The 10787-nt window shown below is 32.1% G+C and overlaps 1 non-coding gene across 1 annotated transcript; it reads left to right on the top strand.

The window, feature by feature from the left end:
• Positions 1–10680: 10680 nt before the first annotated feature.
• On the top strand, positions 10681–10787 carry LOC121206906 (small nucleolar RNA R71). Its single transcript, XR_005902077.1, has one exon. It is a non-coding gene; the product is annotated as a small nucleolar RNA R71 (small nucleolar RNA).

Raw genomic sequence — 10787 nt, 5'->3', positions numbered from 1 at the left:
AGCTTAATTGAAAAGTCAAAGGTGAAACGGCGCCACTAACTCCATGATTTGTATGTTTATGCATTTAGGGATATTTGTCCCCCTGGTCCCTCAACCTCTCCAGTGCGCTGCAATTTAGTGCTTTAGTTACCTTTTTCCTATGATTTTGCAATTTGGCCACCTAATTCTCTGAGGTTTTCAATTGAGCCCCGTACCAAGTGCTGCGTTTTAATGATTGGGGATATTTCTGTTTTCGGTCCTCCCATGTTGCGCGCATATTGCAATCTGGTCCTCTCCTCCTTATTTTCTTTTCAAATCTGCCCCACAACTTTGTTTTTAGTTTAATTTTAGTCCTGTTTTCGTTTATTTTCATTTTTTTATTTAAATATCCTTATTATTATTATTATTATTATTATGTGCTTTTATTATATGCGTATATATATATGTATTTGTATTAGGTTTTTTATTTATTCTATTTTAATATTTTTAATGCTATACTTGCCTTTATATTTCAACATTATTATTATTATTATTACCAATGTTTATATATGTTTTATGTATACATGTGTATATATATATATTTACGTATAGGCTTATTTTTATTACTTTACTTCAATATCTTTATTGTATTTGTTTTTGTGTTTCAATATTGTTATTATATTTATTATTATTATCATTATAATAGTTTATATTTCTATTTAAGTACATAGATTTATATATATAGTATTTTTGTTATGTTACATTGTTCTTTTTTTGTATTTTAATACCATTACTATTATAATCATTAACCGTAGTATATGTTTTGTTATATACGTATATATTTTATATATTATGTATATTATTATTTTTATTATACATATTACGTATATATTAAATATCGTATTATTCATGTATTATATCATATATGCACATATCTTTAATATATATATAAGTATATCTTTATGTAATATTAGTATTATTATTAATATTAATATGTTTTTTTAACATTGTAATTATATGTGTATATATTATGTAAAATGTTTTAATATTATATTATATATATGTTTTATATATATTATGAACATGTATTTTCAATATTATTAGTTAAATTTTTGTATATATTACCCTATGTACATATTTTAATAATACAAGTTACATATACCTTTTTTACTATCTTATGTATATACTTCAAACACTATATATAGTATATTTCTAACACTATTACTATTTATATATACTTATATGTATATTCATCGTGTTTTCATTGTGTTCTCGTATTTCATACTATTGTTACATTTAATATCGCGTGCATTGTCATTGTTTTTAATATTATTGTTGTATGTATTATGTGCCTTGATGTATTTCCAACCATTATCTTTCGTTTCCCGCCCATTTTTATATATTACCCCGTTGTTCATTATTTTAAAATATTTATTCGTGTTTTTATTTATTTCAATAAGCAAGGAAACGTACCGATTTAAATACTATGTCATCGATTTCATCGCTATGTTGGGTGAATATCAATTGACTCATGTTAAAACAGTATATCCTTCTCAAAAGAAAACGAAACTTGAAATTTCTCGTGTTTTGATCGGGTCACGATTCAATGTTACTTTAGACTTGCAATTTTGAAAATTAAGACAACACTTGTTTATAAGATACCAATTTTGGGCGTCGCGAGGGTGCTAATACCTTCCTCGCGCGTAACCGACTCCCGAACCCAAATTTTCCTCTGGACTTTCACGTAGACCTAAACTTGGCCTTCTTTTTGTTTTAAAAATAAATTTATTAGGTGTCCGATCACACCTATAAAAAGGATCGGTGGCGACTCCCTTTGTTAATAAAATCGAAAGTTGGTTTTCAAATGTTTAATAAATCATCACAATTAGCGACCAACCGAAAGCGAAAATTTTTACGTCGCTACATATTACATAAGCTGAAGTTGAAGTTCTATCATCCAAGCCACCCAATTTGAATCACTAAATGCTGCTATATTTATGTGAGATGATTTTTTCTCAAGAATAAGCCACTATGAATCATTTGTTTTAAGGTACCATAAGACTCTCTTCAGACTAGACCAATGAGACTAAGTTGGTGCATGCATGAATTGAGACAATTTATCGACAAAGTGAGCAATATCAAGTTGAGTGTGAGAGATACTGTAAGGAACCTACTAATTTTCTATATGTTGTAGCATCAACCAGACCAATGCCATCCTTGAGCTGTAATTTCACATTTGTTTCCAGGGGAGTAGTGATTGATTTAGCATTGTTCATATCAAACATTTGTAGGAGATCCCATATGTATTTGACTGTCCTAAAATACTGGTTGTAATTGTTGTTCAAACATGATATGTAACAGATACTCTATAATAACTTATTTTTATCGGTGTTAAAAAGTTCGATTTTAAAGTCGAACTATTTAAATTGAATTAATCGAAAATTTTAATAAAGCGGTTATGAGATGTATTTAAAATTAAAAATTGAAATTTCTAAGTGATGAATTAAATAAGTTGTTAATTATAATACAAAAACTAAATTGAGAAGTCGGTAAAATAGGGAGAATTTAGCAAGACATTAATTAAGTCCTTAAATGACAATTAAATCAAGGATCTAACTGCTTTTAAACCGTGACTAATTCATGGCTAATGGAGTAATGTGACCTTATCCATCAATTAGTACCAAGTGTATTGAGATGAAATTATAACCATGGATTAATCTGTTAGTTTATGTTAATTATGATTAATCAATTTATTATATATATAAGTAATAGTGGGTGAGAGAAGAAATGGAAAAACATTCTCATCTTCTCCTTCCACCGAAGAATAAAAATTGTGGATTCTTTCATTCATTATCATCCACCATTAAAGGAGATAGGTAGGCTTTTCAAGCAAAATTTTGTTAGATTATTAATCTAGGACACCACCCATTGAGTAAAATTTCCAATTGTTAAAGATACGTTAATTTGCCATTATTAGAAACTTTAGAGAAACTTAAAAGAATGAAGGCTTTAAAACATGCATGTTGAGTATTTAAGCTTGAATCATATTAGAAAAGAAATGGATTGTGTTGAATCAAGGTTTAATTGATGATGTCTGCGAAATCAATTAAAAATCTTATTAATACAAGTGTACCTATCAATTAATAGTATAGTTACAGTAAATAAATATATCGTTCCCACGAAGATTAAAAGTAATAGTAATTATTGTATTTCTATTATTTAACCAATAAATTCAAATGATTGATTGAAAACTAAAATTAACTAAATTAATTGCTAACGTACACAACAAAGAAAAATTCAAAAAAATAATCGAATACTAACCAAGAAGCGAAACAATACCCATAAAAGAATTCACCTAAACTTCATCTGTCACTATCAATCTAAATTACGCAATTTATTTACTTAGTATCTTGATCCGTAGAAATCTTTAAATTATGCTAATATCGAGAGTAGAAGCAACAGACTCTAGGTTAATTAATTGAAATTTCTTTTTAATTAAAACTCCTATTATCGCATCAGCTAGATTTATGGATTCCCCTATTAGATTTGGCTTTAATTCGATAGATTTATGTTGTCCTATTTCTAAGATTGCATGCAACTCCACTTAATTACGCTAGATCTATTCTTAAACAGGGCATATTTCTCCTCTCATTTAAGCACATCAAACATGAATCAATAATCTAGAAATATCAAACCAAGAATTAAGCACACATAATTGAGAACAAGATCTAAAGATTTATTGCGTAAAATAAAAATCAAATGACAGTATAACCACAAGAAACAAAGAAACTCATTATAATCTCCTGAGAAATCAATTAGGAGTCTTCAATCTTGACGGAAATTTGCTTCAGAATTGGCTTCCATGGTTTTTTCGAGTTGTTTTCTTGAATATTTTATGATGGCTCGCTCATATCTTCATATTTTTGTCATATATACGTCTTAGAATGCCCAAAAAACTAAAAATCGCGTTCTCCCACAATTTACATTCCATATTCGCGAAATTGACACTGCCTACCACATTGTTGTGTGGCAGCCTGTGTGGAATGGGTCAACCCGTGTGGCTCTTGTAACTTGCTCCGATTTTCCTGTTTTAGCTCCTTTTGCTCACAAATGCTCTCCTAAGTATAAAACATGAATTTAAAGGATTAGGAGCATAAAATTCACTATTAACATCAAATAATCACCTAAAAACGCATTAAGAATGGGCTAAAAACATATTACTTCTAGTATCTATCAAATATCCCCACACTTAAGTGTTTGCTTGTCCCCAAGCAAAATTCCCAACTCACATTGAAGTTAACTTCTCTTAATTTATTATTTCCATCGATAATGTCTCAGGATAATTTACAGATAATCATGCATTGGAAATTCAAACTAAAATGACACTAAAAAGCACAAGCAATCCAAGCATAGAATTTTAAGCTTTAAAAACATTATGCATCTCCCTTTATCTCAATAATTACCTGAAATTCAAAATTAACAATAAATAATATCCTCACTAAAGATTCACTCAAAGCACTCAAAGTGTTTAAGGTTCAAGTAATGTGTATTCAACATTCAAACAAAAAATGTTATTACAATATGCTTGCTTGAAATTCAAATCTTCACCATTATAGAATGATGTGACACGCCAATTAAAAGGTCTTTACAAGGTTGTAATGGGGCTAGGTTAAGGATATGGAAATGGTCAGAAAAGTTTGTTACAATTGAGAGTCGAGTTGATAAGTTACCAAACTAGAAAAAAATCAATTGTTGAACAAAAAGAATTTATGTCAACAAGAAATAAATAATAAAAATGAGCTTTTCAACACAATATGAAGCTAACGATTCAAGCTCAATCAATTTTTTTCTTTTTTAATTTTTTTTTTGTTCTTTTTTTAATAACAAAGTAAAATTCAGCAATGTCAATGATGAAATATAGTCAGACAACTAACCAAATCAAATCTCAATACAAAAGGAGTCAATAAAAGTGATAATTTACAACATAGATATGAGTTATGGGTTAACATGAATGGGTAAGAGAGAGAATGTGTTAGGATCAGCGGGGTTTACTAGGGATTAATACAACAAGTAAGATGATTAAAGGTTAGGTGGGTTAAATCCTAAGTGTCTCTATCATCTTAGTATATCAAATCAATAATGTGGTCTTGACATGCATAATCGAAGCAAGTTCTATAATAACAAATCAAGTTGACATACTCACAACTAAAAATAAAATGAGCATGAAATAACATATATGCTCTATAGGCTCAAAAGCTCACAAAAAATTATGGTTTTGATGTCAGACTTGCAGATTTAAAATTTCAAGATAATCCTTTAGTTCAATGAGGCAACCTAAAATAATAATTTCTAAAAAATGACTTATCATGCTTAACTCTCTCGTGTCTTAAAGTATAAATCACACAATGCATAAGAATCCACAAATGATTCAAAAACAGAATTAACAAAAAAATCCAAATTAAAAGAAATTACTTCAATGGTAGTTGTGAGAAAATTCCTTAAATACAAACAAGTCAGGGATTTTATCGCATAAAAGTATAAAAAACCACCTCATAATTAAGATGTACATTGTCCTTGATGTACAAACAAATATAAACAAAATAAGTACAATATCATAAGAGAGGGGGAGAACTAAAATTGCCCTGAATATGGATAAATTCACCAAAATAGCGAAAACTGAAATTATAAGAGATTCTAAATGAAGTACATGTTTCCGAGTAAACTAATAAGAAAATAGACAAAAATAAATAAGATAAAAAGATGACAAAGTAGAATAAAAACAACTGACAAAATAATGAAAATAACAATGCATAATAAATGAAAAATAAAACATATAAGTCTTAAAAATTTAATAAAAGCAACTAAAAAACAAAAAGGTAAAATTGGAAATAAAAATAAAAATAAATAAATAGAAAACTAAAATAAATCAGTGGTTGACGTCTAGTGGTAATTCAGAATTGCGAAGCACAACATCGGGTGAAGAAATATGAAAGTGTTGGCATATCCGCTGCAGATACACCTTAATGCCATCAAACTGTGCTGACTCTTGCCGGCATGCTTAAAATGTAATTGCTCCAGGTGATCTATCTGCTCTATCTGTTGGTGTTCAAAATGGTCTATCTGATCAAATTATCGCTACTTTAAGCGGTCAAACCACTCGAAAATATAGTCAAGTGGGACAAAATGTGCAGCAGTAGGGTGACACAGAGGAGGAGGGGAGTGAGTTGGGTCTTTATGTTAAGATGATCATCATTCGGAAGCTCATACTTATCCTGAGAATCTGAATGAGATAGTGTGTATCGGCGGAGACCCGCTCCGTGTAGGCGCTCAATCATCCATATATGACTCATAATAGATAATTCTTACTAGATCATTTGTCCAACCAATGTGAATGATGAAGTCTGCTTCGAGGTGACAAGCAGTCCAAAATATCTTGCTAGTCGAGTCATGTAAGGGCCCAAACAGATAAGATCCTTCCTATTTTGGTCAGACTGGTGGCGACAAGATACGGCCACAAAATAGGCAATATCAATAGGGCATCGCATTGCCATACTCCAAAAAAAATAAGCATCATACATACCAACAACCCCCGTACTCTCCCTACGACCAGTCAGTGTGTGCACCAGAATGACATGAATGTAGCACAGTGCCAAGGGTAGACAATTCACCTTTGACTAACTTGGGTTGTATTGTGCTTCTGTCGCAGTGATTTTTGACCAACAGAGTGGAGTTGCGTATTGAATGTGTCGGGATAATTTGGAGAACATCGGGGTATTCATAAACTCTTCGAAATAATGTCCAAGGGTAACTCTGAAACCCAGAGCTCTAAGATAACGCGTCATACCCTCGAGTCAGAAAGATATAGTGCACAATTCATCCCACTTAGACATAGCCTACTGTAGAAAGAATATTGAACAAAACTCTATTGTGAATTCTGAATAAGTAGGCTCCACGATAGAAAAAAGACCTATCCCACGGAGCTGTGTCAATTAGGGTCTAAACTCTATCAACTAAGTGGATCGCTTGTAAGGCCTCCTAGTCGATGCCACAACCCAAACCCAAGGGTCGCTCCTTTAAGTGTTAATATTGATTCTCATATGGGCCTGGAGGAAATTGGAAACATGGATGTCTCGCAGCTATAATGGGGGCAGAAAATGAGGTTGCACCCGGTGTCTTCCACTTTTTGAAGTGAGGACAACGACCTTAGATTTACCTCGAGTGTTATAAAGTACCTGAAAGAGTAGATAATAAACAAATATCATAACACTAGAAACATCAGCATCAGTAATAAGCTAATCGAACAGATAGGCAAATCAACATATGAAATAGAACAAATTAGCATGCAATTTATTTCATGACGAACATCGAATCACTTTACTACTATACCTAAAATCTACTCCTAAGACAAACTAGAAATAATAATAATTAGGCATAAATAATTTAACTCAACTAAATTAATAATCTAAGATTAACAATAGTAATAATAATAAATATAAGAAACATAATAAACACAATACTAATAATAATAGTAATAGAAATAAAAACAACACTACTAATACTAATAATAATAATAATAATAATAATAGTAATAATAATAATAATAAAATGAATATAATAACAACGTAATAAAATTAAAAAATAAAGGGAGAACAAACGATAGTGTTAGGGTTAACAGTGACGGTGATGCACATGGCAGTGGTCGATAGACGTGTGGTGGTCGAAAGAAAAGGATGGTGGTAGAACCGGGACCATGTGCGACGGTGGGAAAGTAACGGTGGTTGAACAGAAGTGGACAGAAATAAAAAGGAAAGGGAAAGAAAAAATATGGGTAGGAAGATGATGTTGTTGTCGATCATGAGTGTAGATTTGGGGGTAAGGTAAGGGGAAAGGCCGGTGATGAAAATAAATTGTGAAGGGGAAGGGAGTTGGTGGCTACAACGACGGTGGTGTTACACCAATGAGGGGGAAAACTAGTAGAGAGGGAGGGGAATAGTTTGACAGCGATGAAACAGTTGACAGGGTTGACGATGACGAGGGAAAGACTAATGACGACTAGGATTTTGGGTAGGGGCTAGTAAAATGGCGTGAAAGAGAAGAAAAAAAAGTAAAAAAATTAGGGCTTTGGGTTAAAAAATAAGGCACAGAAGTGTAATTGGCTCGTGTTGGGCCACACAACCGTGCCTCTAGCCCATGTATACCCTCTAAGGTCGTGTGTAACTCAAATATTAAAAAAAATAAGCTCCAGATCGTAGTCTATTGCAGACCGTGTAATACTTCAAAAACTAGGTAAAAATAAGCCTAGTATCCACAAGGCCTAGGACATGCCCGTGTGCTAGGTCGTGTGTCTCACACGACCATGTTTCTAGGCCATGTAACTCATAGATGCCATGTGTGTCAAAAGAAAATTGGAAAAATTAGCTCCAGTATGCACACAGCTTGAGACATGCTCATGTGTCTAGGTCATATGTCCCACACAGTCATGTCTCCAGGCCATGTGGATCAGCCCAAATTGTGTGGTCCTTTTTTTATTTTAATTTTAATTTTTTTTGAATTTTTTTAAAGTAATAAAAATAAAAATAAAAAGTAAATGTACTATATATATATATTTAAAGAAACATGCTATACATGCAACAAAATTAAAAGAAATAAAAATTAACACCCGAGTTGCGTCTTGAGAAGTGCTTATTTATAGTTTAAGTTCGACTCCCCTTTTTAAGCTCACGGTTAATATGGATCTTGGAGCCAAAGCTCCTCTTTCACGTTGTCAATATTACCACCAAAATAAAGTTTAAGATGAAAATTATTTACCTTAAATGTGTCATAATCAGGGTGTGTTATCTCAATGGCTCTGTATGGAAAGATGATTTTTTACCACAAATGGGTCCGACCCTCTTGACTTAAGCTCTGAAGGGAACATTCGTGGATTTGACTTGTCTAGTAGCACTTTATCCCCAACTTTGAATTGGTTTGTTCTTTTTACATGCACATTATAGCGTTGCCTAGTTATTTCTTTAATTGTTTTTAGGGTCTCATCAACATTTATTCGCTATTCATCTAATTCATCGAGTTGTACCATTTTCTCTCATTTCGTCCATTGATTTCTATCACCTTGAGATGGATACTATTTGAACACGTATTCATTAATGAATTCCTATAAGGAATGTCGAGCCGCATGATTACTAACATTAATAGAAAAACGAGTATCATCTCGCTCACTAGGAATTCTAACAAAATCACGTGCTTGAAGAGTAACATTTTCATCACCTACACTCAGCATAAACTCACCATTACCTACATCAATAGCAGTCCTAGCAATGGCTAAAAAGGATCAACCTAAGATCATAAATACCCCAATATTCTCTTTGATGTCCAATATAACAAAAACAACAGGGAATATAAATTTATTGACTTTAACAAGTACATTTTGAATAATACCCTTTGGATACCTAACTGATCTGTCAGTTAATTGAATATTCATCCTAGTGGGTTTTGGTTCCTTGAGACTAAGTTGTTTGAACATTTTATAAGGCAAAACATTCATACTAGCCCCCCAAATCAAGCCTTTTCAACATTTAAACTACCAATAAGACAAGGAATAATAAAACTCTCTAGATCTTTAACCTTGTTGGGTAATTTGTTTTGAAGAATGACCAAGCAATCCTCATTGAGCTCCACAATTGACAAGTCGTCTAACTTCCTTTTATTTGTTAACATCTCCTTTAAAAATTTCGCATACTTTGGCATCTACGAAAAAGCTTCAACAAAAGGTAAGTTAATATGCAATTTTTCAAAAGTTCAAGAAATTTACCATATTGTTCTTTTATGCGGTCTTGCTTCAATGCTGACAGATATGGAATTCTTGGTTTGTATTCTCTAACTACCTGCTTATGCTCTTTCTTATTTTCCTTAACCCGTCATTTTTCTCAATAGCTTCTAGATTCAACTTCTTTTTAGGCTCGACTAACCCTTCCACGCTTTGAACAGTGATTGTGTGGACTTGCTTTCTTGGGTTAGTTTCAGTGTTACTAGGTAAGCTATCTTGTTGTCTCTCCGAAACCAATTTAGCAAGCTATCCAATCTAATTTTCAAGTCCCTTAATTGATGCTTGCTGATTTTTCAGAACTATTTCAGAGTTTTGAAATCGAATATTAGACACCGAAATAAATTTAGCTAACATCTCCTCAATGTTTGATTTTTTTTTCTTGATGATAAGGTTGTTGAAAACCCGAAAAGGGTTGTGACCTTTAATTTCCTTGCCCACCCCAAGAAAAATTTGGATGATTCCTCAATCCTCAATTATAACTATTGTTATAGGGGTTATTTTGAGGTCTAGAATTACTACATATAAAGTCTAATTGCTCATGTTTCCTGTTAGACTTGAAGGGTAAATATTTTGAATTAATCATCCTCGCTCCATTCGCATCACATTACATTACTGAATTCACCTACTTAGAAAAATTCAAACCATCAATTTTCTTACCAAGAGCTTCAACCTGATTCTCCAACATAGAAATTGCATCAATCTCAAAAACTTCTGTTGCCTTAGTAGGTTTTTCTCTCGTAACTTGCCACTAATAATTATTCAGTGTCATCTCCTCAATAAACTTTTGAGCTACCTTAGGTGTTTTGTTATTCAATGTTTCGCCAATTGCTACATCAATCATATGTCTAGTTGAGGGATTCAAACTATTGTAAAAAGTTTGAACTTTGAGCCACAAAAGTAGTCTATAGTGAGGACACCTTCTCAACAAATCCTGAAATCTCTCTCATGTATCATAAAGTGTCTCAATATCAAATTGAGCAAAAGCATAGATATCATTCCTCAATTT

This window comes from Gossypium hirsutum, chromosome A09 (genome assembly GCF_007990345.1).
Source record: "Gossypium hirsutum isolate 1008001.06 chromosome A09, Gossypium_hirsutum_v2.1, whole genome shotgun sequence".
NCBI lineage: Eukaryota > Viridiplantae > Streptophyta > Magnoliopsida > Malvales > Malvaceae > Gossypium > Gossypium hirsutum.
This window is presented reverse-complemented; position numbering and strand designations above follow the sequence as displayed.